The 27,463-nt window shown below is 42.7% G+C and overlaps 1 protein-coding gene and 1 long non-coding RNA gene across 3 annotated transcripts in view; one reads left to right on the top strand and one right to left on the bottom strand.

Moving 5' to 3' along the window:
- The window catches only part of Slc14a2 (solute carrier family 14 member 2), a 426,972-nt gene that overhangs the window by 133,732 nt on the left and 265,777 nt on the right, over nucleotides 1-27,463 (top strand). The window lies entirely within an intron of this gene.
- LOC102553338 (uncharacterized) overlaps nucleotides 12,606-27,463 on the bottom strand; it is a 29,734-nt gene continuing 14,876 nt past the window's right edge. Inside the window, exons 3-4 of the long non-coding RNA XR_015643087.1 lie at nucleotides 22,455-22,569; nucleotides 12,606-13,759 (exon numbers count right to left, since the gene is read on the bottom strand). This is a non-coding gene — a long non-coding RNA (uncharacterized LOC102553338). The remainder of the gene's footprint in view (nucleotides 13,760-22,454; nucleotides 22,570-27,463) is intronic.

The raw sequence follows: 27,463 nt of genomic DNA, 5'->3' as shown, positions 1-27,463 counted from the left end.
GAGAAAAATCCTGTCATTCCTCACTGTGTCTGGAATGCGCTGGGTTTCATCCTGCGCTTGCTCATAACTGGCGGGGTTCACTGCTCTAGCAGTGACTTCAACCTCATTTCCAGGTAGTCGTTTCTATGACCCCAAAGCCCAGGAATCTTTTGCACGGGTAAAGCTGACGCTCTAGAGATATTTGAGCTGAAAGAAAGCATTTGGCTTAAGATCAACAGATCGGAGATGGAGTTCCAGACACAGGGCCATTTTACAGGGTTAGCATGGCAGGGAGCAGAGGTAGGAGACGAGCGGGTGGAACAGAACCACCGAAACCGATTCCTGCTGCTACCACTTCTTCCAAAGACCAACAGCGCCCTGGCCTCTCCTTTCCCTCCTTCCCCACTCCTCTGTAACATCAGTTAGCATCCACCTATTACAGGACCAGGCACTATGAACAAAGCTGATCCTCCTGGGACAGGCGAAGCAGCTCTCTCAGTGACCTGGGCTCTCCAGGGTGCACCGCTATGATCAGGTGTTTTTCTGCAGGTGCCAGAGGGGAGATCAGGAGAAATCAACACCAATCAGGGTAGTCTCCTCGGAAGCTGAAATTATCTCACAGGCAGCTCAGAGCAGGTGCAGGGCTATTTTGGGCCAGCAATCTCTGCGTGCAGAGGGCGACGCACCCCTTCTGCCTCGCCTCTGCTCTCCAGTGAGGCGGCAGCCTAGAAAGCACCAATTACCGTGAGCCACTTCCAGCTTAAGACGTCTCTTCCGGCATCACGGAGCTGTGTGCCTGGCAGTATCTGCTTCAGACCTGGGTGAGGGCTTCTTTCAAACTGGTGAAATGATGGGAATTCAGCTTCCTGGTACCCAAGAAGGGCGTCTTTCTCAGATCCAGTTCACATTTCTTAGTTTGCAATTCAAGGTCCCTGTGATTCCAAGCTCCACATTACCTGGGTCCTCCAGCCCGGACCCTGCCACCCCTCAAAGAGGGGGCAGGAGTTTAGCTCAATAAACGGAATCTGCCGCCAGCCTTGGTCCAGACTCCCATTCTTCTTTTCGCAAGAAAAGTTCCTCCACGTGGCTTTGCCGTTCTGAAAATAAGGGGCACTTCCTTGCCTCAGGCCAGCCCAGCCCGTGCATGTCTCTTCTTTCCCAGGTTCTCTGCCACTGTCACAGTCACAGAAGCCAGCAGTGTGATATCCCTGGACAGTCTTCGAGGTCAGTAATCGCTTCCTCAATGTCCTGGGTAGATCTCTCTAAAGAACAGACAGTGATGCGGGCTATATCTAGGAACAGTCAAGTCTCCGAAGTGCCATTAATCTCTCCCTTTTTCCTAGCCCCAAAGCCTTTACAAAGCCCATCCCATGTCTTGCCACCCTCGGAATCTCCTCTAGCACCCAAACTACCAAATGCTAGTTACCTGTACGGGCAGCAACATCCTGATTCCTAAAGGCTGGGTAAATTCATCCTGTCCATTCACACTCTGTTCCTACAGATGCATCCTGCCCTGTTCATGTGCCCCTCCTGGCTATAGGAAAACTGGGATCTCAGTATGTGTTTTGCTCACCTAAAGACTCTCCCAAGGAAAGAAAACACTTGCCTTTGAGAAACCAACAGTCTAAAAATACATCACAGAGAAAGGACATTTGGAAAGACAAGAGCAGAGTTAGAGGCTCTATATAAAGAGCACGCTAACCGGGAAAGGAGACTTTGCAGTGTCACGTATTGGCCGCTTATTGCAAGTGGTCCCTTCCTTTCTCCCTCTCGATAGCATCCCTAATTCCTCTACCTCCCTGCCCTAATTACTCCTTCCCTTTCCAAAACCTAAACCTCCACACACTGAAAACAAATCCAACGATCGGCATTCCTATCCAGTGCTCATCCCTGTCCCTGCAACCCGGCAGCACCCTGCGCCACTCCCATTAGACCACCCAGCTGGGGTCTGCATCGGCTAAGACCTGAGACTCGATAGCTATCTGGTTCTTTGGCCGAATGGAGTCGCCTGCATTGTGGTCATTGTGAGGTTTCCATCCCGTATTAAAGGATAAGCCCTTAATAGTGCAGACTGCATCACAGTCTTCTCTTGATGGCCAAAGGACACAGCGCTCGTAAAAGAACAGACTTTTACTGACACAGTGAGCACACTATTATAGCTCTCTAGACTTGGCAGCCATGGACACACTGATATTAGTGTCTGCTCTTTGCCCTACCTACACACTCGGAGAACCTGAGACACATTGACTCTAAGAGAAATAGGAAATATATATGCATATACATATATATGTATAAAAATCACAGATGGGATGGTTTAAGACTTCTAGGTTGGACAGAGATTGCTTTGACACATGGAGAGGCCTTGGACAAACCCCTAAAGTCCCCAGAGCCCCAGGCTCTCTCATAAGAGCCACAGTGAACACATTAATAACTCCAGCAGCCCACTATGCTATTCTATTTCTCTTAATTTTGTAGACTGAACTTCTATGTAGTATATTGCTTCCTAAATAGTCTTTCATGGAAAACGTCTTCCAATAATTAATATGTGTGTGTGCATGTGTATGTGTGACTATATATATACATATATATATACATATATTTATTTGAAATTCTCCTAAATGCTGATCCATGGAATAAAATGATACTATCTTATATCAGTTCTCCCTGTAGAGTGCTCTCGACCTACCCTTGAGATGTGCTAGACTATGGATCAGATGGGAAACTTGAACACCCAGATGGTCTTCTCCACTGAGCCGTGGAAGGAAGCCCCTGGAGGTTTTAGTGCCTGAGGTACCCCACTCCCTTTCAACCTTGTCAGTATCTTCATAACTGTGACTGGACATCAGAATGTGAGGGGGAGCAGAGGTCCTACCTAGCATTGAAGCCCGCTCCCTGGTCCCAGAAGGGAAGAAATTAACTCTGGACTACAGACAGACAAGGTGATGGCCCAAGTATGTGACGAGTCACGAGTGCAGAGACTTGTTCTCTGAGGAGTCTTTTAATGTTGGGGACATCAGGCCACTTCCAAGGAGGGCCAGGCTCTGTCCTCATCAGGAAGAGTGTGTTTTTCCCTGGGGGTTTGCAGGCCATCACCCTCTGCCTCCTTACTCGTCTGCTAAAATGCTTCTGCCAGCTTCAAAAAGACGGTGCCCTGGAACTCCAATCCAAATCTCTAACTCCTTCCTGCCCCAGTTCACCTGCCTCAGGTACGTGCCAAGCTTGGAGCAGGACTGCCATGGGGATGGGAGCACACTGTGGGATACTTGGGGAGAGCAGCTGAAGTGTCCAGCTTACTGGAATCTATCCAGCCAGAAGCCTGCTCACATCCATTCCCGTCTGCCCTTGCCTGCCCTCCCCTGCCATCCTGCCCCTGCCAAACCAAGAATGTTGTATTTCTCAGACCCTATTTCACAGCTACATTGTTTTATGCGGTCCCTCCAAAATACCTTGAATAGGCCCTCTTTATCACTCCCGTTTTCTGAAAACTCCAGCTGCTCCTCTTAAACCATCCAAATCTAATTAACCGCAGAAGCTGGACTTGGGGACAGTGGCCCCCTTTCGGGTCCTTAGCATACCCATTCAGGGCTTCTTTCAATATGGGCACAAAACCAGGAATTTCTAATAATTGTATCTATGGGCCTGGAAGGGGGAGAAAAAGAAAAAGCAAAAGAAAGAAAGAAAGAGAGAAAGAAAGCTGCTAATAAGTGGGTGTGTGAAAGGAAGGGGGTCAGCCCCTCGCATGAACTTGGCAGCCCGGCCCCTAGGAACTTGGAGACAATGCCACAGGGGATCTAAAAGCTTAGCCTCCTGACTCAAATCTGGTGAGAACGTACCCAGGCTGTGAATAGAGATCAGAGTCCCAGCTCTAAATTGTCCCAGCTCAGACTCATTGAAATATCTTCTCACAGAATTAAAAGAGAAGACGGCCCGGGGAAAGTTTGCTGAATACCAATGAGACTGTGCTTAGAAGTGCAAGATGGAGAAACCCAGATTTTATTTCTGAATGACATGGATTAAGACAAAGGAAACAAGTTGGGCCCTTGCCAGGTGGCCCTGATAAGAAAAGAGCCGTGCTCCTCTGCTAGTCACCAGAGCGCAGCCTACCTGGGTGGACACCACTGTTAGGAAGCCACCTGCTCCACCCTCAGATCTATTTTAGCAGGTAAAAAGTGACCAGGGACCCCCAACATGCTCTCTCCTCCATCTGGTTTCTGAACCAGGAAGCCTGCCGTCCCCCCAGAATTATCATCTAGTCTCCTTAGACATTCTGTCCACCGAGACTGTATACAAATAAATAACCATGGTCATTACATCAGCTTCTTTGGCATTGCTGCAGCAGCTGACAGATTTATTTTGACTCACAGTTTCACAGGCTACATCCATAGACGTTGGCTCCATCAATCCTGGGAACACCACCACGCTGTGATTATAGAGCAGAGGAGAGGCTTACCGGATAGCAGACAGGCAGCAGGGAGAGGCAAGAACAGGAGAAGGGAAAGATACTTCCCAAATCTGCCCCACCCCAGTGCTTACTTCTCCAGGGAGTCTCCACCTCCTAAAGTTTCTAGAATCCCCCACGATAGCATCACCAGCTGGAGATGAACCATTTGAGACACAGTCCTCTAGGGGAAGTTTCATACCCCTCCTGCAACACCCATTTCTGTTTCAGACCTGCTCAGATACAAGCAAACCCTTCCCTATTTCCACTGAGCCCTGTGTTTGGACTCCACGCTTCTGTGTCTCTGGAAGCTACATTCCCGGGGCATCAGATTTCATCTGCAAGAATGTTGACAGTCTTGCTATAAAGAAAAAAAAACTCAGGGTTTTACAGACAACACAGATTAGGTAGCCCAGTGTTTCAACAGTGCTGCACACCCATCAAACGTGGTAAATTTGCTTGGTTTTGTGATCAGTGAGCTAAGCTGACTTGGCAGGAGTGCCAAGGGCTCCCTCTATGAACTGGACTTCATTCACAAGGTCTCACATGTAAGCTTTTCCTACACAGCACCTAACTAGTAAACCTCTCATGCATTTGGTCACCTCTTTACCCTTAGTGACAATACTCTAAACCTAAGGGCAGCCCCATGTGTGCAGAGTAACAAATGGGGCAGTGATTCAAGAGCCTTGTCACATTATGTCACCAGAAAAGCAAGTCAAGGAGACTCTCTAAGTGAGACATGCAAAGGCCCTGTCTCCCCACTGTCACCTCTGCTTCTTCTGCCTTTCCTAAAGATTCCTAAGCATATGGAACTGTTCAAACCCCTAATCCAGGTTAATCCAGGTTCCAGCTTTTCAGTTAGTGTTAGCCATTTCAACATCAGGCTCTGCTTCTGCCTTTTTCTAGCTCGGTGACTTTGTCAGGCCATCCTGCCATCTTCTGCTCTTGCCTAGAAAATAGTCAGTGTGGGAAGCACTTGTCCTGTGTGTTCTACAGCACATTATGACTCCAGTGGGATCCTGTGCGCTGTCTTTGCGAGTAACACCACCTATGCATTTAATTACTTGTTGAATACTCAGTGTTCAGTAAGAACTGGGCCAGGCATTAGCAACGTGGAAATACACAAAACAGGCAGGTGTGTATCCCAGCTGTGGAGTTTGTGAGTTGTGGAGTTTGACATATACAAAGCATGGAACAAAACCGGACGTAACACGACTTCTTCCTTGTAGGACACTTCTTCACTTAGAGAATAACATAAGATGTGATTAGGGTCAGGTCTGTGCCACAGATTTGGGTCACTTGCGTCCTATTTGCATCCTGTGCCATGTTAGTGACAGTCTTTGTGGGGAGGAGGTAGTGTTTTGGGTAGTTAACTCCCAATAGCTACAAGGGAGTTCAAATCACAGTTCTTCCTCCAGACCATGACACGCAGCAAGCGTGTTAGCTGCTAAAGCTTGGTGTTGTTGCTTAAAGTTGCCATTTCAGACCCGTGGATGGACCCTCTTTTGCACACTAAGCATGCACAGGTTTTCAAGTAGCCCGTTGAGGGTCACAGCTGGGATGGAAGATCCCGGAAGCAGAATGGCCACATGCACCTAGGCAAGGCAACAGCATCACAAAGGGGAGAAACGTTGATAAAAGAAAAAATAAATTCCATCAGTATGGACAGAGCCAGCACCATGGTAGCCATTTTCTAAAATCCATACCATGAAAATGCGTGTACTCTTGAACAGAAATAGCCACCTCTCTTTTCATGTGTCCGAAGAAGTCCCCGGGCTTCTCTGGCCAGAGCCTCTAGCCTCCTGTGCCCCACTAGACACTGTCTCATTTCATCAGAGCCTCTTACTTGGTCTCCCTTCTCCTTTTGTCTTTCCAGCTCATGCTGGTTGAATCAGCCTAGGGACAGATTAGACCTGAACCAAGAGACTCATCTTTGTCTATCCAGATACTACCAGGTAAAGAAGCTACATCCGGATATTCATGGAACCAAAGGCACGAAGGCAGCATATGCTGGGGTCCTGTGTGTTCTCACTAGCATCAAGCCTGGTTTCTCTACAAAGGTAGACCATCAGGGCAAGAAACAAACCCACAGGAGAGTAATTTAAGGACATTTAAGGACAAGGTCTAATATGTCCTTGTACCTTTTCAAACCACATAGCATTCAAAGGCCCGGGGTAAATACATGTACCATGTAATGGGTGATACGGACAGCCAGTTGTCCTTCCTTATCTTAACAACATTATGAATTAGAGTAGAAACTTCTCACACTTTGTATTTTGGATCTGTAACTCTCATGTACTAAACTTTGTGATTTGTCCTCCCCATTTTGCAGTAGTGAAAACAGCAGTCTAGGAAGGGGAATTAATTTAACCAAAGACTCACAGACAGATGAAAACGTGTGTTTTTCAAAGAAATACAGAAACCTGTGAGTTTGGGAAAACTACCACAATATCATAGATGTAAAAATGGAACAATTGTTCCCATAGGTTTATAGGAACAATTGCAAACTCCCGCTTCAATATACCTTTCTCCTCAGTTTCTGGATCCTCAGGCACTAGCTGAGAATCTTTTATGATTGCAAAGAATTACTGCTTTCTCATTTTAAACAACTCATTGACCAAACCAATGAACAGGTTGACTGGAACGGCCTCAGTCTGTGACGTCAGTATTGTAGTGACCCTTTGCCCTTGTAAAGGTCACTGTCTCCTAGTGGTATGTTGGATTTGCCTCACACTAAGAGTAGTGTCTGTGTCTTTCTCCAATTCCAACTTCAAGAAGCAGAAGATTGTACCTCAAAATCGACTTCCAGACAAGCATTCGCACAATAAAAACAAGCAAATGTTCCAGAGTGTAGCTACTGAGCCAGCGTGCCAGTGCTCTTCCTTCTACACAGGGGCTCTGCTTTTCCTGCTCTCATAGCTCCCTGCCTCAACTTAATTCTAATTTCCAAGATCAGGAATTGTGAGCAGAACAAACTTTAGCCCTTTATCTACAGAGAGAGGCAACAATGGAGGCTTATAGTTCATTTTGATGAGTCAAAAGACACGTCTTGAGCTCCTGGGTGCTACCCAAGAAACAGAAGCATCAGTGGCTGTGATCTTTCCTGTCCCCTTAGTCCTTGGTACATGGTCATTTCTCATTCCTACTGTGGAGATTCGGGAGATGACGATGGAACTCAGAAGAAAGGGAGAGGCGCGCTCTGCTGTTTGTTCTTCCTTTACCTGCAGACATTTTGCAGGTCTTATGATCGGGACTCCTGAACAGCAGAAGTAATATGTTTCCTTCGAATGTAGACTGCCCTGTTGTTTTATGGTATGAATGTATATGGAGACAGGAGTTGAGGGAGGGAGTGTGGGGTGGAAAGCAGAATACTTAAAATAACAGCTGTGCCCTTCCATACCTGCAGCGACAATGCTTGCTCCCTTGTAAGCATCTTCGGCCTTTTTCCGGGTACAAAGAGTGGGAAACTGAGTGGGTAGTCGGAGCTTCTCTCACGGCAGCATTTAAGGAGCAAACACTCTTTGTGTGTGCACCACACTAGGCACGTGACTTTTGAGTGTCACTTCCCCTGTTAAGTGTTTGAGAAGTCAGCTTTAGTATCTCTGCTCAAGAATCCATGAACCCTCACAACATCACACCTAGCAAAGTTTAGCCCTTCCGTGTTGAAGGGGAGAGGAAAAGCCATGTAGACCCATCAAAACCGGCAGAAAACAGGTGGAGATAAAAGGTGCTTTAAAAGTCTCCAGGCTCTCCTTAGGTTGCTCTTAACTCTCTGCTCCCTTCCTGCCAATGAGCACATCTGTCCCTGTTTCCCTCCTGGAGAATTCTAGGCCACGGAAACGGTCAATAAACACAAACACGTAAATTATCCAATTAAACGACATATTTTTCTAACATTTCTGGCCATTCGTCCAGCCCATCACAGTAGGGTGATGGATCCTAGGAAGTGGTGGATGACTTTTTAATCCTCTTCAGCTAAGAAACCGGGTGATGAAGAGGAGGTCTCCCAACTAAATGGATGGTTGCAAACAATCCACCTAAGAGAGGGTAAGACTCTCCGTAGTGAAAGGTCATGACTCTGTTCGGGGATCTGTCCACATGGAAGAGAGGGAGGGAGGGAGGGAGGGAGGGAGGGAGGGAAGGAGGGAGGGAGGGAGGGAAGGAGGGAGGGAGGGAGGAGACAGGGAAATGCTGGTGCACATCTTCCTACTCTGATAAGGGACATGCTGGTTGCAAGAAAATCCAGGCAACTCAATCTAGGATGAAGAATCCTCAGTTTCTAGCTTTCTCTTCACTGTCTACTTACCCATACTCCTTTGGGGGACTGGCAATAGGAGTCTCTTCTGTCCTTCTTGGGAAAGTCATTGCCAAACGAACTCACACATGTGATTTAATATACTGTCCAACTGAGACGCATTGACATTTTTAAAAAATGCTGTTAGGAAAATTTATGTCTGAATCCAAAGGGGAGAAAACGGCCTATTTATTGGTTAAATCTCAAAGGCCCAACACAAGGATGCTAAGGGTGGGTTGACTGAATGGTAAAATTCAGAGAGTATAAGGAAAGTAAGTTTTATATGTAAATGTTTTATTCTAGGATCATTTTCCTATAGAGCTATTTAAACCTTTATAGTAGTATAAAAACAAAAGGTGAGAAAGGATTTTCTGTATGTAATATATATTATATGATATACAACACACACATATATACATATACATATATATTGAGTATATATATATGTATATTTATATATATATATATATATATATATTCAATTCAGATTGTACTTTACTTATCAACGATAGGAAGCCAGGCAGACTTACAAGTCTTGCGAAGCTCACAGGCCAGTATACAGCCTCTAAAATGTCTAAAGTCGAAACTTCACAGCAATCCCACACAATCTTTTCTACTACATTTTAAATACTTCCTGGACAGATAAGAAGTGGGGAATATGTGACTAAAAGATGTTCCCTCATACAGGTGCTCCTAGATCAGACAAAAGGCCTGATGAAACTCCATACGGGAGAGGCAGCACTAGTTCAGCTCTAGGCAAAACTCCAAGTGATGGACCTGATAGTCTCCACAATTTCCCCTGCCCCATCATGCTTTCTTTCTTTCGACGCGTCACTTGGGGCCCTACTATGCCCTACAAAAAGAAAAGGCAGCTTCCTGGTAGAGTATTCAAGCTAACCAAACTTTCAGGCTGGAAAAGCTAGAGTCTTCAATGTTTATCCCCTATGTCTCTTCCCAAAGCCATTGGTCCTCTGGATCTCCTGAAAGTCCCAGAGAGGTTTGTAGCAGGGAAAGACTGGGGCAGCCTTTGGTAGCCGGGTTGGCAGGCAGTTTCATCATCTGCTCCGTGGGAGATGAGGCTTCTAAACCCAGAATGCTGTTTTTCCCCTAACAGATGCAAGAAAAGGAGCTGGAGAAGGTCAGAGATAAATGCAGCCCTCACTCCGTTCTGCATAGGCAAAGGGACCTGGATAAAGAAAGACTCAAAATGTGCAAGCGTTCACTCAACCTCTTCTTGACACAGGTCCCAGACAGGACCACAACACTGGACAGGGAGCGACACACTTGTGAACACTGGGCTTATGAGCAGGGGCTTCCCAAAAAGTGTACTGCAAGAGGGGCCTTTCAGTCAGGGAAAGGAAAGGAAGCACTGTAATGAGAGATCACTGAGAGAAGGGAGTAAAGAAGTTCATAAGGCAAGAACCAGGGAGGGAGGAGAGACTGGGGCACTGACATCAGACGCCGCCGCGACTGGAAAGAGTCCAAGGCCTCATCATGGCTGACATCCCTGCACATAATCACAAATTCCTTTCAATTATGTGGGAAAGTCTCTGCATTGTCAGTCCAGATGCCCCCATGAAGAAATAGCATGAAATGAATCTCAGGGAAATGTCAGCATGGGAGCGCGCCTGATTACCAGTACTCGGTGAGGGGAAGACAGGCCGGAGAGATAGAAAGGATAAGATACTCTGGTGTCCCCCGAGGCGACACGAAATAACACCTGGAAGAAAAGGGACTCTGCTTCCTGCTTTGTGGATACCGATGCATACTTTCTCAATATTAGTCAAAACGTTGAAATTCTGTAACAACAAAATACCTCCTGACTCTGTCTCCACAGAAGGGATTCAGGTCCCCTTTGAAGCAATTCCTACTGGGGTTCCACTCAAGCACAGTGCCTGTACTCACCAAATCTCGCCACACTTCAAAGTCTGCCTCCCCCACACAGTGTGGTCAGGTGTGATTGGTAGACCCTGAGGATTCTTTTCACCCACAGACTACCTAGCCAGGTCTACCTTCATTGTAACTCACAACGAGTATGCAAAAGAAAACGAGGCTAACTGCTAACATTTGTTGAGCACTGAGCCCAGCTAGCATTGCACGGTTCTTGTGCAATCTCTTGAGTGAAGTCACAGCGACATTGTTTAATCTTCTTCACAGGGAGATAAACTCACGTTCAGCTGCTTAAAACGAATGGGCCTAAGACTGTAAACAGAGCTGAGAGACCAGTTTCAGTTACTCACACTCTGTAGCCTATCCTCTGAACCCCGTGTTTTCTCGCCTCCAAAACGCTCTATTTCGTGTCTCTGGAGGAGAGATTGGTAAAGGCCAGCAAGGCAGATATAAGCTTTAAAAAGGTACAAAAGAACAGACAGACGACAGACAAACAAAAACAATTTTTGACTCCATCCTGCCCCTAGTATCTGAGCCTGTCTTTCAAAATGTATTTCCTTTAGAATTTTATTTATTAATTAATTCACGTATATGAGTCTTTGCCTGCGTGTATGCGTGTGTACCATGTGTATGCCTAGTACCTGTGGAGGAGGGTAGATCCCTTGGCACTAGAGTTATGGACAGTAGTAAGCTGACACGTGTGTGCTCAGAACTAAGCCCCGGTCTTCGGCAAGAGCAGCAAACGCTCTTAACCATGGCACCGTCTCCCCAGCCTCATCCCCATGATTTGTTTTCCTTTAATTTTATTTAACACATGTTTTATTAATTCTGTGAGAGTCTTATATTGTATTTTTCATCATATTCATCCCCAGCTTCCTCCTAACTCTTCCAAGATTCACCCTCCGACCTCTCTTCACCTCCAAACTTCATGTCTTATTTGTGTTAATAACTTGCTGAGTCCAATTGTGATAATCATAGATTCATATATGTGGGCCATCCACTGGAGTATGGTAGACTTACCCAGACCACCTTAGAACCTCTCCTTCCCTCCTCCTTTCCCGCTTCCCTTCCCTCCCCCTCTCTCCCCCCATCCTCCAGATGCTATCAGTTATCAATAGTTTCTCAGTTAGAAGCGAGCTTCTGAATCTGGGCACATGCACACCCCCACACTAAATCACTGACTAGCTTGATCTTGTGCAGGTCTTGTGCAGGCTACCATAGCTGCTGTTTTATAGATGAGAGACATTATCTCTGGGACAAGATACAATCTCAAAGTAGTTTAATTTGTTTTTATTCTTTTAAGGACTGCCCAAACATTTTATTAACCCATTTTTATTGACTTGTTTGTTTTCTTAATATTTAAATTCCTGAGTTCACTGCATATTCTTGGTTTGAAATGTCTGTGAGATGAATAGCTAACAAAGATTTTCCCCCAATTCTGTAGGCTTTCTCTTTAGTCTAACGCCATTTCCCGTGCTGTACAGAAGCTTTTAAACTTCGTCATGTGGCCTTTGTCAATTGTTTCCTAAGGGCTAAAGACCTATTCAGAAAGCCCTCCTCACCTCTGCCTATATCTGGAAAGGTTTTCCTAATTTTCTTTTAACAGTCTCAGGGTTTTCAGGAATTGCACTAAGTCTCTGATGCACTTGGAGTTGATTTCTGGGCTGGGTAAAAGAAGGGAGTCTAGTTTCCTTCTTCTACAAATAGAGACTCAACTTTCCCAACAGTACAACTGGTACAAGCATGAACCCAGAGAGATCAATAGAACGCAGTAAGAGATTCAGATATGAACCTACATAGCTCCGATTACCTGAATTTTGACAACAATGCCAAAAATGTAGATGCTAGAGAAAAGACAGCTTTCTTAGTTTACTCCGTTATACTAAGTACTTGGCAACTAGTATTTAGTTCAAATTTTCTAGTCACATCGCAAATGTTTTACAGTCAGTCACATGTGAGGAGACTGGCAGAAGACCTCCAGACTTCACTTCTGAAACCAATGCATCATATTCTAGAATCTGTTTTATTCAAAAGTGCAACAACTCACTAGGCCAACTTCTCCCTAAGAAGAGGCTTCGCCCCTGTGTTCACCCATGCCATAGTGTCCAGACTTGGTTATGTAGGAAGCATGCAGTCCATGAAGACGTTTTGCTTGACCACTTCTTGCCCACCCTAAAGAGGGACATCTTTTCCCTCGTCTTTTCCTAAGTTCATCTTCTTCAGCCTACTGTACCTTCATGGGATGTGATATCACATTAGGAGTTTTTAGGCTGTTTTTTTCTTTTGTCAAGAGCATAAGATTTTATCCATTTCATATAAGCTTCAGTTTGCGCCCCCAGAAGTTCAACTTCCTCTTTTTCTTCACAGCAAGCAGTTCCTACAACCATCCTTCATTTCCCCTCTTAAAAACCCATCCATCATCTCCACACTCCCTCTGGAGCCAACTTCAGACTCTTCTCAGATTTAGAGGCTTAAGTGGAGCACCAGTGTCTGATAGAGAACCCTGGGGCCACTATATCAGATGCTCCCATTTCGACACACCTATAGATCTCAGGCTTGTGTTTATAAAGGGCCCTGAGAAAAAATGGCCTTTGGTCAAAGTATTAAGTGTCTCAGGAAGAGTATAGTACAGTGGGTAAGAGCTCAGGCTCTGGGATCAGACAACCATGATGGAATACCAGATCAGCATGGGAAAGGTATGTAAATCCTCATTGCTTCCACAGCTGTGAGGTGGAGTGAGACAAATCAAAGTCAATTTCCTTAGAAAGTGCTGACTCGTAGAGGCAGTCAGTGTCACGAGGCTATTAACATTGGGGTGTTTCAGTTGTGACCTTCCATTACAGGGTCCAACCAGAGAAAATACTGAGCCCCTGCCTCACTGTGGTTTGTGTCCTACAGGAGATGATTTCTTTTATGCATTAGACACCTGATCTCATGCTAATTTCCAAACCTTTTGGTTGTTGTCCTCTTGTAGTCCTAACCCTGGCATCCTTCTCCTCCTCCACTTTCCCATATTCTCAGCTGACCTTCCCCTGCCTCCTTGAGAGCCCAAGTACAGGCCTTCACAGAGAGCTCCACAAACATCTGCTGAAAGAGGGTCTTGTCTTCATGCTGCCCAAAGTCGCTCTCAGGCAGTTTGCAAATAAACAATCTCTCTCCTGGAAGAAAGAACAAATAGTTCATAATTGGCAATCTGCATAATGAGTAATGCATCTATGCAAATATAACATTTGCAATAATCTATTAATATCTCAGCTGTGATGTCTGTGGTCCACCACTTCTGGCTAAGGGGCCAGAGCCAAATATTTTTTTTTTTTTAATTCCTCTTGAGGTGAGAAGAGAGAATGAAGAGCCGCCGTTTCCTTGGGGCTCTAATTAGCGATCTAGAGACCACTAGAGTTGGAAGGGCTTTCAAGGGCTCTTCAAGCCTTCCACCCATGCTCCAAACTCTTACCCAAAGGAGGCAGAAATATTGAGAAGACCCCTGAGATTATTCACTGTGAGAGTCAAACCCAAGGTAAAAATTTCAGCTGTGAACTCTGACACTTGGCTCCTCCCTGAGATGCTAGAATGTCTCTCCTGCTGCTGCGGCTTTTGCTGCTGTAAACCATCCTCTCAGATGGAATTATCTCTAGCTTCCCCCACATTCCACCCCTTTGGATCTAACTCCTTTCGCTGATCTGGACCTCTGATCAAAGACCCAGCCCTAGGTCTATAAGACAAGAGGAAAATAAGGTTCAAGCCCAAAGCATCTGATCAGCATAGCCTTCTGTGAGTTAGCCTGAAGGTCACACACTGGGTTGGGATGAGACCCTTCCTCTGAAACTAGTCTACACACACACAGAGAGAGAGAGAGAGAGAGAGAGAGAGAGAGAGAGAGAGAGAGAGAGAGACAGACAGACAGACAGACAGACAGACAGAGACAGAGAGACAGAGACAGACAGATAGACAGAGAGAGAGAAGAGAGATTTAAAGATTCACACTTACCAAGCAATTCCTGTTACTGCTACTGAACTATCTATCAGTGTCAAGGGGGCTTCAGAGCAGGGTCTGTACACAGCCTATAAGTGCACTTTCCTAATCTCCCCCCTCTCTTTCCTTTCTCTCTGACAGACCCTAAGCAACCTCTCCACCTCATCCTGTTCCCTTTCCCTAAAGGCAGCAAGAGCCTCATCATCACCCAAAATATCTAGCAAGCAGCAGCTCTTGCCCTACTGCACAAGCTTCACGAGTGACAGCAAGGACTTGGGTGGTTGGAGCCATCCTCTGGAGGGGATGCTTACGAGGCAGCAATTGGTGTTTCTTTCAGGGCCAAAGAGATGCTGACATTTTGTTAGACACAAGCGGGCTTCTGAGTCACGTGAGCTCCTGACTTCTCAGAGCATCTGCTCCTGCCCCGCCCTGCACGCACCGCCACCTACATTGTGCAGTTTGCATCTCACCAAGCTGTTTGTGTCCCTTTTGAAGTCTCCGCAGTGGATATTTCTGTCTTTTTGAGGTCCTGAGATCCTCGTAGTGTCTGCCCTGGATAAATGCTTTTTCAAATATTTAGCAAATGATAGTATTAAAATGTCCTAGATCTCTCACGACTTCAATTTCTGCACTCAAAATTTCTCTGTTCTGCCTCCGGCGGTATTGAGGACCACCTAGGTACTCAGGTTCCACCAAATCTTGCTGAGAGTTAAAGAATGTAGCCCTAGTTGGTAGAGCAAAAGGACTTCAGAAAAAGAGGGAGCATTGCTCACTGGAGCGTTTTAAGAAGGCGCTCAGTGGCGATGATATGAGAGGAGGTGAGGCAAAACACAGCTTTAGTGCGAGGATGATAGCCTGTTTGAGAAGGACAGAGATCCTTATGCTACAGATCCTTGATCTCCAAGTGTTGATAAAAGACCCTGACAGCAAGACTTCTAGCTTCACTCTTGTTCATAGGTTCAGCCTACACACACACACACACACACTACCCACTTCCAAAACAGCTCCTTGTCTCTCCTGTCTTACTAAAGCACGTCAACCTGTTATCCTCTCAGATATGCTTAGCTTTTTTTTTAAGCATGAGGTTCTAGGATCAAAGTCCTATTTTACCAGCTGAGAAACTGCCCCCAACCGGATGCTTTCCTGTTCTTGTATAGCATTGCCTTCTACCCACATGTCTTGTAAATCCCCGGTTACCTTACATTTAACACACTAGCTTTCAACAGCAAGTACATAACCTCTCAGTTTGAAATCCTAATGACACCAAAAACTTTGTATCTGAAGCCGAGCCCTTTTGATTTTCTCTCTACCCAGCTCATGCCGTCCTCTTTCCATTGGCCGTTACCTCATTTATTCCAAAGCCTAAGCCTCATGGATTCTCCTTCCTCGAAATGTCAAATCCATCCATGTCGCCTGTCTACCTCGTAGTTAGATATTCTCTACTTCCTAGACACCTGACTTGTTCTCTTACTTCTAACACATCTCATTCTGGGAAACACCTTTTCTATGTGCTGGCTAAATATATCCATCTTCTCTGGTGAGCACCTTTCATGATCCCTGATTATCCATTAAACTTGATACCTTGCTCTGGGCATGCAACCTTCTGTTTTCTCAGTTTTCCACCATTCCTTGAAACTACTCCGTCTCCCAATTGTGTGGATCTCTGCTGTGTCTCAAAGAAACCTCATGCCCTCTAATTTCTGTGCCTTGTTTATATGTCCTCCTAGAAGACCCTACCGCTCACATCCCCTGTAAACATGTACACAACCTCTAACAGGTCCATGAAGTTGCGTTTCCATCTTGAATTCAGAAGTAAGCCCAATCCCTGTCTCCATCTTTCTCCCCTAGGGCACTTGGATATTTTACTTTAAATATGGTTATTTATCTGTAGGACTTTAGGTTGCTAAGGCTAGAGGCTAGGTCTCATCTACCTCTGAATTCTCTGGAGTATTTAGCACAGTGCCTTAAAGGTTTCTATCAAGAAATGAACTGAACTAAACTCAATTGAATTACTGGGAAGAGATCTGAAGGCTACCTCTTTTATTCCCAGCCTCTAGAGTAAAACATTTAGAGAACTGCCTCTTGAGAAGGACCTACGAGCTATTACAGAACTATTAACATTTAGAATTGGAGTTGAGTGGTCATCCCTTACCTCTTGTGGAAACGGACTTCAAAATCCTCTAGAAATGATTTGTATAGCTCAGATAAAATAATAAGAGACTGAGTGATCCAGCAGACAGTATGTACTACGAGGTATAAATTGTCCTGAATTCTGATTTATTTCTCTATATGGCATCTTATTAGTGGACTGATGTGTTACTTATGCTTGTGACAAGTTAAAAGTAGATTATAATACCACTTTCCTCAGCTTTCAGATGCTGTTGGAATTCTATGAGGAGAAAGTCTATGTCTGTTTGATTTGCCATTTTTTTACAGAGTCCAGAGCATATACATCATATTTTCCACATGCACTTTTGCCAAGTGAATCTGAAAAATATCCTACCTGCTTAGAAAGGTGATTAAATTGAAATTTAAAAAAGCAAATCATCATAAGTTTTAAAAACTGGAATATAATTGCACCCTTACAAACCCTTGAATTTTTCACCCCGTCCTTACTCTGACCCAGAGCCTACCTCAGTACCCCAAAGAGTCAAGGTGGACATGTTAGAAACAAAGCAGCCACATGATTTTCTACATGGATCTATTCTCCTGTGTTTTCCACAAAATATCCTCCAGGTTATACTTAAATTCTCTGAGGAATGAGAGCTTACTGCCATAAACACAGTCAGGCAGTTTTCCACATTAAAAAGACAGTTCCTAAATTGAGCCCAAAGTTGGCTTCTTATAAATTCCACCCACTGGTCTTAATTCTGTCTCTAAAGCAAAGTAGTGAAGGTCTATTTTCTCTTCTGTGCGATGGCCTTTCCTACGTCTGAAGGCAGCTCTCACATTTCCAACACGTGGGATTAGTCTCCAAACCAAATGCCCCACTCTCCTAGCCTTAACCATTTTCCTTTGATGTGGTTTCAAAACCACTCTTCTGAGTCCTTACTCTCACCCAAGTGCACTCCATGTACTCCCTGATGCTCTACCCCGGCTCTCAGATCTAGGTAAAATACCTTTGAATCCTGTCAGGATAGTCACTTTATACAGTGTGAGCCTATCTCCTGTTAACAACATCTACCAGGTTTACTAACAGCGAGTGAGTGCTTGCTCAAACAATGTGTCATTTTAAACCTTCATACCCATTCTTAGTAAAAATCCTCCCCACATGATCTGATCCATTTCAAAACATGTACTCTGCTTCATTCATGGACTCTAGGGATGGAATGGGCTTCCCACTAACAAGCTAAGGGCCAGTATATTATCATTTCCTCCTTTGCCCGCCAAAGAACTAATATCCTCACCCCCTCTCCTCACCAGACTAATATATGGTTCAACTGAAACCATTTCATTTAAAGGGCTTTCTACACTTACAGTAGAAACTTATGCAGCAACTAAGATGATTCCTTCTATTTTCAATCAAGTATTTTTCACAGTCTTTCAGTGCCTACCACTACACTCTCTAGGGCTCTCTGTCGTGGAAATAGGAGGTTAGTTTTGTTTCCTCAAGTATGAATGGTCTGCAGAGAAGAAAGACCAACTCTTTATGAATGGTGTGACTGTAACAGTCTCATTTACTGTTTTAGGGGTTGTCCACAATCTCCAACCAATGATCAGGAAGAACACACCAATACTTTACCTATTTGGATTTTACTACTTGTCCTAATTTGCTTCCTGATGCTCTGATAAAACACCCCAACTAAAAGCAACTCCCAGAAGGAAGGGTTTCTTTGGTTTACAGGTAACAGTCCGTCATCAGGAGAAACGAAGGCAGGAGCCTGGAGACAGGAACTGAGGCAGAGACCACATAGTAACACCGCTTACTGGATTTCCCCCAGACTTACCTTTCACCACCTTTCTTATGCAGCCCAGGCCCACCTGCCTAGGAATGGCACTGCCCACAGTGGGCAGAGCCCTGCTAAATCAATTAACAATCAAGAAAATGTGCCATAGACATTCCCACGGGCCAATTCTATTGGGTACATGCTTCGATACTGTCTTCTCTCCCCAGGTATGTCAAGTTGACAACAAAACTAACTTTGAGACAAAGGTTAGCACACAGGAGCAGCAGGATGTCTCAGTATAAAGGCGTTAACGAAAGCAAAACCTTACTCTATGCGTGCCCCACTGCTCCACAAATTGGCTACTAATAGGAAGAGTGGATGTAAATACACAATCCTGTGTCCAAAACTGCTGTGTTTATAGAGAAAATAAAGTTCACCTGTAACTATGTCTGGTAAAGATGTCATTAATTTTATTCAAGAGACAAGGATTTTGATATGTGCAGGTGATGAATTGTCCATGTTACCTAAGTTTAGACAAAATAATGAAGTGAGCCTGCTGTCCCACTTTATCATGATCTTAGAATAACCTTGTCTGAGGTTACCACTCTCTTAAAAAGTAGTGTACAAAGAAAGCAATGAGTTTCATGATGTAATACATTATATCCTTTTGTTATCTGCCCCAGCCCCTTAATGCCCACAGCCCCTTACCTGGCTGTTATCTGGCCCATTACCTTTTTCTTCATAAATAACCTCTTTCTTGTCACATCCATTCCGTAACCCTCTCATTCTGTGTCTTCTTTTAAAATCCCTTCCCTCTCAGATTCCATTCTGGTTTGATGGCCTACAAACATACACACACACACACACACACACACACACACACACACACACACACACACTTGCACACTTAAATCTGGAGTCTGAAGATGAAAGAAATCTTGAAACATTTGATCTGCTAAGTCTGCCTTGTTTCTCTTGGCATAATGACAGTGCCATCCATTTTCTCAGATGACACGATGACAGTTTTTTTTCTTATGGCCGCAGAAAGTTCTGATGTGTACATGTACTGCATTTCACTATCTGTTCATCTACGGATGGACTAGACTGGTTCTACCTCCTGGCTGCAAAGATAGTGTAATTGTGAGCATGGATACACCAATATCTCTGTGGAATATAGATTAGAGTCCTTTGATACCTACCAATCAATAGGAATATAGTTGAGTCATATGGTAGTTCTGTTTTAAGTGCTTTGAGGACCCTCCACACTAGTTCTATTGTAGCCATGTGCACCGATTTAAAATCCCTCCGGAGACCAACAATGTTCCTCTTTCTCACATCCTTGTCAGCATTTGCTGTCCCCTCTTCCCCCTCCTCCTCCTCCTCCTCCTCCTCCTCCTCTTCCTCCTCTTCCTCCTCCTCCTCCTCATTTTTACGATAGCTACTCTCACTAGAGAGCAATGGAATCTCTTTCTATTTCTCTGGCGACTCAGAGTGTTGAATACTTTCTCAGTAATTATGGGCCGTTGATATTCTTTGGAGAATTGCCTATTCAGTTCATCCACAATGTTTGATTGGATAGTGCGATTTGGGGTTTTTTTCTTTGTTTGTTTATTTCTTTTGTTGTCGTAGTTCTTCGTGCTTGGTTTTGCACTTCTTTGTGTAGCCCAGGTTTTCATCCCCTGTCTCTTGGCAAGAAATTGGTTCTATCCTGTAAGCTGCCTATTCCCTGTGACAAATGTTTCCTTCTTCACACAGAAGCTTTTCTTTCACATCACCCCTTTGAACTATAATTGTTGGGTAAAGATTTTGGCACTCTTCGGTTGTTTTGTTTTGTTTTCAAACAACCAACTCTCTCAGTTGGTCTTTTATATTGTCCTTCTACTTTTAGTTTCATTACTTTCAGTCTGCTACTTTGAAACTTGACTTATTCAGGTTTTTCTAAGGCCTTGAGGCACACCATTAGGTTATTTATTCAGAATATCTTTAACTCTTAAAATTATTAATCTGTATTTGTTACTCTGTGTGTGTGTGTGTGTGTGTGTGTGTGTGCGTGCGCGCGCGCGCGCGCACGCATAGGATGGGAATTTGTATGCAATGGCGTGCAAGTGGAGGTCAGAGGACAACTTTGTATCGTTGACTCTCTCCTACCTTCAAGCCAATTGAAAATTTAATCCAGTAATCTAGTCTGTACCTCTTTTTTTAAAGTCTAAGTCATTTATGTTTATGCTGAGACATCATTACTAATTCATATGATTTGGTTGGAGTTTGGGGGTCTGTTTGGATTGCTCTTTATTTCTGTCTCTCTTGTTAGTAGTAAAAGATTGGTAGTGTGATAGTCAAGGTGCATCGTCACCCTCCCTGGTTCATCTATTCCTCTCATAAATCTATTCTTTCCTGTGTCTCCATAATTGATATTCTCTTTCTTCCTTCTCAGTTTATCTTTAAGTATCTTCCGTAGTAATGGCATGGTGGTCATGAACCGATTTGTGTTGCGTTTGTCTGAAATTTTCTTATTTTTATGTCAATTTCAAAATGTAATGTAGATTTGCTGGGTATGGCAATCGTATGCCAAGTTGTTTCTTTTGGTTCATGTGTTCTCCGCTACAATGGTCTCAACTAGATTCTCTGTGCCACTAGTGTCTTTCTTAGCTTTCCTTCTATCAATGGGTTTGGGGATCTGACCTCTGGATGCTATCCCATGCTTCCTGGAGGATGTCCTTATGCTTGTGTTGTTTCCCGATTTGTTGGTGTTTGGATGTAGTCTTTCATCGCCCTGTCCTCCATCCCTGATATTCTTCTTCTGCTTGGTTATGTCTATCAATGACTGTTTCTACTATGTTTTTAATGTACTCAGTTTTTCATTCACAACATTTCTATTTCAATGGCTTTGCAAAATCTCAGTTTATTTGCTGAGTTTTTCTTACATGTTACTGCTGTTCCACCCACATAGCTCATTTATTCATAAATTTGTGAACTTCCCCCTCTATGTCGCCGACTTTCCTCCCTAGTAACAGTTGCATTCTTCGTCTCACAGTTTACATATTTCAGTAGCCTTTGATTTTAGTCATTGAAAAGTTATGATCATTTAGAGGAGTCCTGTGCCCTACTTTTTGTAGGGGAAGGGGGTTCTTGTGTTTCTGTATTATAATGTACATCTGCTAGTTTAGATATCTATTCTGGTTTTATTGAGCAGCCTACTCCTGGCAGTTCAATCCCCTAGAACCACTCAAAAGCAGAAAACAGTTAGGAACAGTTTCTGCCTACTCTCAATCCACCAGAGAGCTGCCTCCCTAGAGCTGTGTTTGCCTTACTTATTGATATGTCACCATCTTTTCTCTGCACTTCTCTGATGCCCTCCTACCTGCTTTGTGGATTTCTCAAGTTCTTCCTGTAGTTCACTCTTTGGAATAGTTTTATTTGCGCTCAGTCCCCTTTTATAGGTACACACACATGCAGTTTTTAGACCACCAGCTGAGAGAGAGTTCACATTTTACATTTACTTATCTATCCATTTGCCTAGGAAGGGTGCATGCCCATGTGGAGGTAGGCAGATCACTTACAGGAGCAGATTTTCCCTTCTATCATGGGTTTAAGAAACCAAACTCAGGTTTTCAGGTTTGGCTACAAGCATCATTACCTTCTGAGCATCTCGCCAGCCGATCGAGAAGCTTTCTAGTTTGGCTCTGCTCCGAGGGAGGTAACACAGACTGGTCAACAGCGCTACTCCATGGCAACAGCTTTCCTTTGTTGCTGTTACTTGACCTCATTATTTTTAACCACCATGGATTATACCCTCTCCACAACAGTAATAACAACTCTTTACCTGGCACTGGAAATCAAATTGGACAGTGTTTATTACACTATTTTGTCAGCCCCAACAATGCTCGATACATGTGAAACTTCTTGGCTACCTTTACTTTCTAGGATTTAACCTTTCTAGGTTTCTGGATTTTTTCCTCAGCCTTGTTAGAATGCCATCCTACTAAAATCTTACCTGTAGTTTCATAGGGTACGTCCGGGATCTGCTCTTTAACTCTCCCAATAAACTCGCCAGTCCTCTGCACTTGATAGTCAGTGGATCATCTTTTCCACTCGCTCTCCTGGTCTCACTGGTAAGAAAAATCACGTCAGGTCTGTACCAGTCTTCTAGTACAGTTCAATTAGATAGTGATAATTAGCATATATTTGCTTAATAAAAAATATAGTTTTTTTTTAGTTAAAATACTATTGGGTATTAGGTCTGTATAACATTAAACATTTCCTTGCCTAAACCTGTTGTTATATATTTTAAAAATTATGGGTCATAAAGGGGTAGAGCTGTTGAATTTATTTCCTGCTGTCTCTTGACCACAGTCAATCCAAACTGAGAAGGCCACAAATACACAGTAATGGGTCTGACATATTCCCTGTGCTCTAGACTCTGAGCTACTCACCTGAAGGCTTATGCCTGTCAGTCAGCATCTTCTTTCATCCTGCTCTTTTGTGCCTTAGATAGAGCTCTCAGTGACCCTTCATTATCCAAAATATATGCCCTTTGTGAGACAGATTGCCTGGAGACAAAATTTAAACTCAGTGCAAGTAAAATTTGGAAATAGCATAGGCTAAATGCAGAAGATATGAAGAGAAATTAAAAAAATAATTTGATTTAAAAGAACTTTTTCTTTTTTTTAACAAAACAAAAGCATCTCATGGCAGAATTTAGTGAGAGTGTACTGAAGTAGGATGTACGATAGTGGGATTTTATTCTACCTGAAGGCACAAAAGAAGACTTCCTAAAGAATTAGCATTTATGTTAGTATTAACCTATATGACTGATGTCACAAAGTGATCTGTAATATACATTGTCACCATTTAGCCTCCCTGATTCTCCACAGTATTTAACTCATACTTCAGGATCTGCACATGTCCTACCATGTATTATAGGAATCATGTGCCCCATAGTTAAAAAGAATATATTTAAGTCAATTATAATTAGTATCTGAAATACTTGTATCTTAGGCCAATATTGTCTATCAAAATATAAAAACTTTTGGTACTTAGTAAGCACATAGTAAACACTTCTAATTAAATGTTACCAATATTTTCACATTTTTTATAGTATTTTGGATGATAAATATTAAAACCAGAGTCTTGCTCCTAGAAGCCAAGCTCTCCATTACTAAGGAACATTTACTAACCCTCAGATATCTCTTTTTATATTCCAAGTAACTTTTGAAATAAGATATCAATGTGCATTGTATATGGCCCATAATTTTTAACTCTTAGACATATTTTTTCCACTTTCAGAAGTTATGAGAGAGATATACCTTTGGACAACTTTGAACTGCAAATGCTGATCATTCCCCAGGGAAGCAATGTGATAACATCATCGTCTGGAGGTGTCAGTCAACAGGAAGCTAGATCCCCACCAGCCATATAGTGCTAAGAACTCCTTACCAACTACGTGATAGCATGAATAAGCAACCAGTACGCCACAGCACTGTGTGGACAAAAGTTTTCCAATATGAATAATCAATAAATTGCCTGACATTTTATGGTTTCTTCTGATAATTTCAACATGACAACCTACACATTAAGAGTTTTGATGTTTGAAACTGATTTTTGTTCAGGTGATAGATATAGGTCTAGTTTCATACTTTGATATATAGACATCCATATTTCCCAAGACAAAGGTGTTGCCAAAGATGTTGTCTTTCTCCTCTCATGTGTATTGATTTGCATTTTTATTAACTGTAGGATAGACATATTGTTGTGTGCTACTATTTGTCTTTTCTTTTTCCGCTAATCCACATTTCTGTTTTTGTGCCAGTGCCACACTGTTTTTATTACTACAGCTTTGTAATATAGCTTGAGATCATATGTGCTAATTCAGTCTTCAGCATTATTCCTTTGCTCAGGATTGCTGAGGTCATTGAGGATCTTTTCTGCTTTTACATGAATTTTAGGATTTTATTTTTTATTTCTGTGTGAAAAAAATGTCTTGGGAGTTTTTTTTTTCCTATAATTGTGTTGAATCTATAAATAGCTTTTGGTAAGATGGTCATCTTCATACTACTAATCTATCAATTCATGAGATCTCAGGTGGTCTTCTCATTCATCTGTAGCCTTATTCAACTTATTTAGGGATTTAAATGTTTCAATGATGAGGCTCTTAACTTTCTTGGTTAGGCTTATTTCTCTTTATCGCTGCCATTGGTGTAAGCTGATTTCGTATCCTGAAATTTTGCTCAATGTGTTGATCATTTCTGAAAGTTTTCTGGTGAAATTTTTAGGATCTCGTGTACTGTCAGATCGTCTAAAAATAGGGGTAATTTGACTTTCTATTTTCCAATTTTGTATTCCTTTAATTTTGTTCTCCTGCCTTATTTCTCCATCTAGTGCTTTAAATACTTCATTGAAAGGGAGCCAGGAAAGGGAAAGCTATGTCTTGCTACTGATTTTAATGCTGCAAGTTTTTCTCTATTTAGGATGATTTTCACAGTGCATTTGTCTTATAGTCTTTAGTATGTTGAAGTATGTTTCCCCCAGTTCCAGTTCTAAGATTTATATGAAGACATTTTTAATATTATCAAAGGTCTTTTCTTCATATGATTTTTATTTGTAAGTCCATTTTATGATTGGTTGGTAAATTGATTGAGTGATGTTGAACCATCCTATATCTCTTCATTAAAGACAACTTGATCGTGATAAACTATCTTTTTTTATTTATACCTGTATGTGGTTTATAAGTATTTTATTGGAGATTTTTGCACTTATGTTCATGAGAGAAGCTGACCCACAGTCTTTTGTTGTTGTTGTTGTTGTTGTTGTTGTTGTTGTTGTTGTTGGGTTTTTAACCTGATTTTGGAATGATTAAAACTAACTTCATAGAATGAGTTTAAAGGGACTCTTTGCTTTCTATCTTTAAGAATCTTCTTTGAAGAAAGCCTAGCAGGATTCTGCTGTGGATATGGCATTTTTCAAGTCAGAAGTATTTTTGTTGCTATTTTGATCTTATTCGTTGTATTCGTTTAAATTTATCTCTTCTTAGTCTAACTTTGGTGGTTTAGGAAACTTTGGAATAAGTTTCCTGAAGACAGAAAAAAGTAGATTTTGTTTTTCACTCCATCGAATTAAGCATGGTTTCTTGATTGAGGCATAAAGGTTATTCAAATTTTAAGTTATTATTGAATTGTTTTTGCTGATTGCTGTAATTTTGTTGTTCGTTTATTTCATGGGTAGAGTTTGCTTGTGATTTATTCATCACTGTTATATACTTCAACAATTATAACATTGTGTGGATGTAGCCTTTTAGTTAGGTTTATTCTTCTCTTCAGTCTGAAATACGCCCTTCAGTGTTCTCTGCAAGCCTGGTTTAGTGAACGTGAGTTATTTTAGCCTATTTGTGTCATGGAAAGTTCTTTCTTCTTAAACTACAGCAGATAGTTTTGTTGGGTAAAGTAGTCTGGTGTGTGTGGTCTTTTAGAACAAGGAGTACATTGTTCCAAACACCTTTGACTTATAAAGTTTTCATTGAGAAATTAACAGTTATTCTAATGAATTTTCCTTTATATGTGAGCTGCGATTTTGTGTTGAAGCTTTCAATACCTTTCCTTTGGTCTCTATATTTAGTATTTTAATTATAATATGCAGGTGAGAATGAATTTTTGAATACTGCATATTTTGTTTTCTGTGTTTCTCTTACATCTGTGTATGTATATCTTTCATTAACGTTGGGAAGTTTTCTTCTATGAAGTCATTAAGATCTGGTTTATGCCATTGACCTGTGATTCTTCTCCTTCTAGACTTATAATTCATAAATGTGGTCTTTGACTTTCTTTTCATGGATTTCCAAAGTTTCTTTATTCTATGTGTGTGTGTGTGTGTGTGTGTGTGTGTGTGTGTGTGTGTGTACTTATAATTTTTCATTCATGAAATTGCTTGTATAGAGTCTAAGAGAGTCCTGTGGTGCAATTCTCCATCTTGGTCTAAATATGGAAAGGCTGTAAGGGGCAAAGTCCCAGGTAATCTCTTTGAAACAGCACATAGGCCTAAGCCTGGGCTTAGAACTCAGTTCAGGTCATGAAAGCTCCCTGATATAGCTCCAGCCTGGCCCTAAAGGAGTTGTATGGATGGGCAGTATGGGATTAGAGTCTGGGTTAAACTCAATAACAGAACACTTGGATACGTTCCTAGCTGGGCCTGTGTCTGGATGTGGGCAAGGTGAAGAAAGGAAATAAATCAGCATCCTGGACAGAATTCGCAAATATGGCTCAAGACTGGCATAGAGGGACGGGATAGATAGGCAGTGTGGGGTCAGACTCAGCAAGGTGGTGTGTAGAGGGGATTACTACCTGGGCCTGTGCCTAGAAGGGTGGGACAGATGGATGGTATGAGGTAAGGGTAAGACTAAACAAGGGAGACAACGAATGGAGCTCCTCCCTAGGTGTAAGCTTAGAGGGTCCAACTGGAGGGAAAACATATGTGAGGATCCTGAGTCTGACTCAGCAAGGGCGTATGCTTAATACCTCCTGGCTAGGCCTGGACTGAAGGGGAATGGTTTGTGCTGAGGATACTGAGTCACAACTAAGAGAGCTTGCATGCTCCTGTCACATCATGAATTAATGGTAAGGTAGTGAGGGTGTAGGGTCCAACTATATTAAATGCCTTATCAACTTACAGCATTTTCACCTCACCATGGGATTTTTAAGACTTAATTCCATCACAAATAAACAATTGTGTGTATCTATAACTATAGTAGCTAGGGTGGGTTTACATTAGGACTGCAAACAGCCTTCAGGACTGTACAGTCCAGTGATGGTCAAGAGTTTTAATAAACTATGAAAAATTCTATTTAGTCAGGCAAGACATCACATACTTATAACTCCAGCATTTATAAGCCTGAAGTAGAAAAATTGTAAGCTTAAGGCCTGTATTGGTCACACGGTAAGACCTTGCTCCCAAAATAGAATAGAAAAGAACAAAGGAAAATTTTCCTCCCCAAGAAGTCCATCTGTTTGGTTG

This window comes from Rattus norvegicus, chromosome 18, assembly GCF_021556685.1.
Source record: "Rattus norvegicus strain SHRSP/BbbUtx chromosome 18, alternate assembly SHRSP_T2T, whole genome shotgun sequence".
In the NCBI taxonomy this organism is placed as follows: Eukaryota; Metazoa; Chordata; class Mammalia; order Rodentia; family Muridae; genus Rattus; species Rattus norvegicus.
The sequence above is the reverse complement of the archived record's forward strand: the minus strand, read 5'-3'. Positions and strand labels throughout refer to the sequence as shown.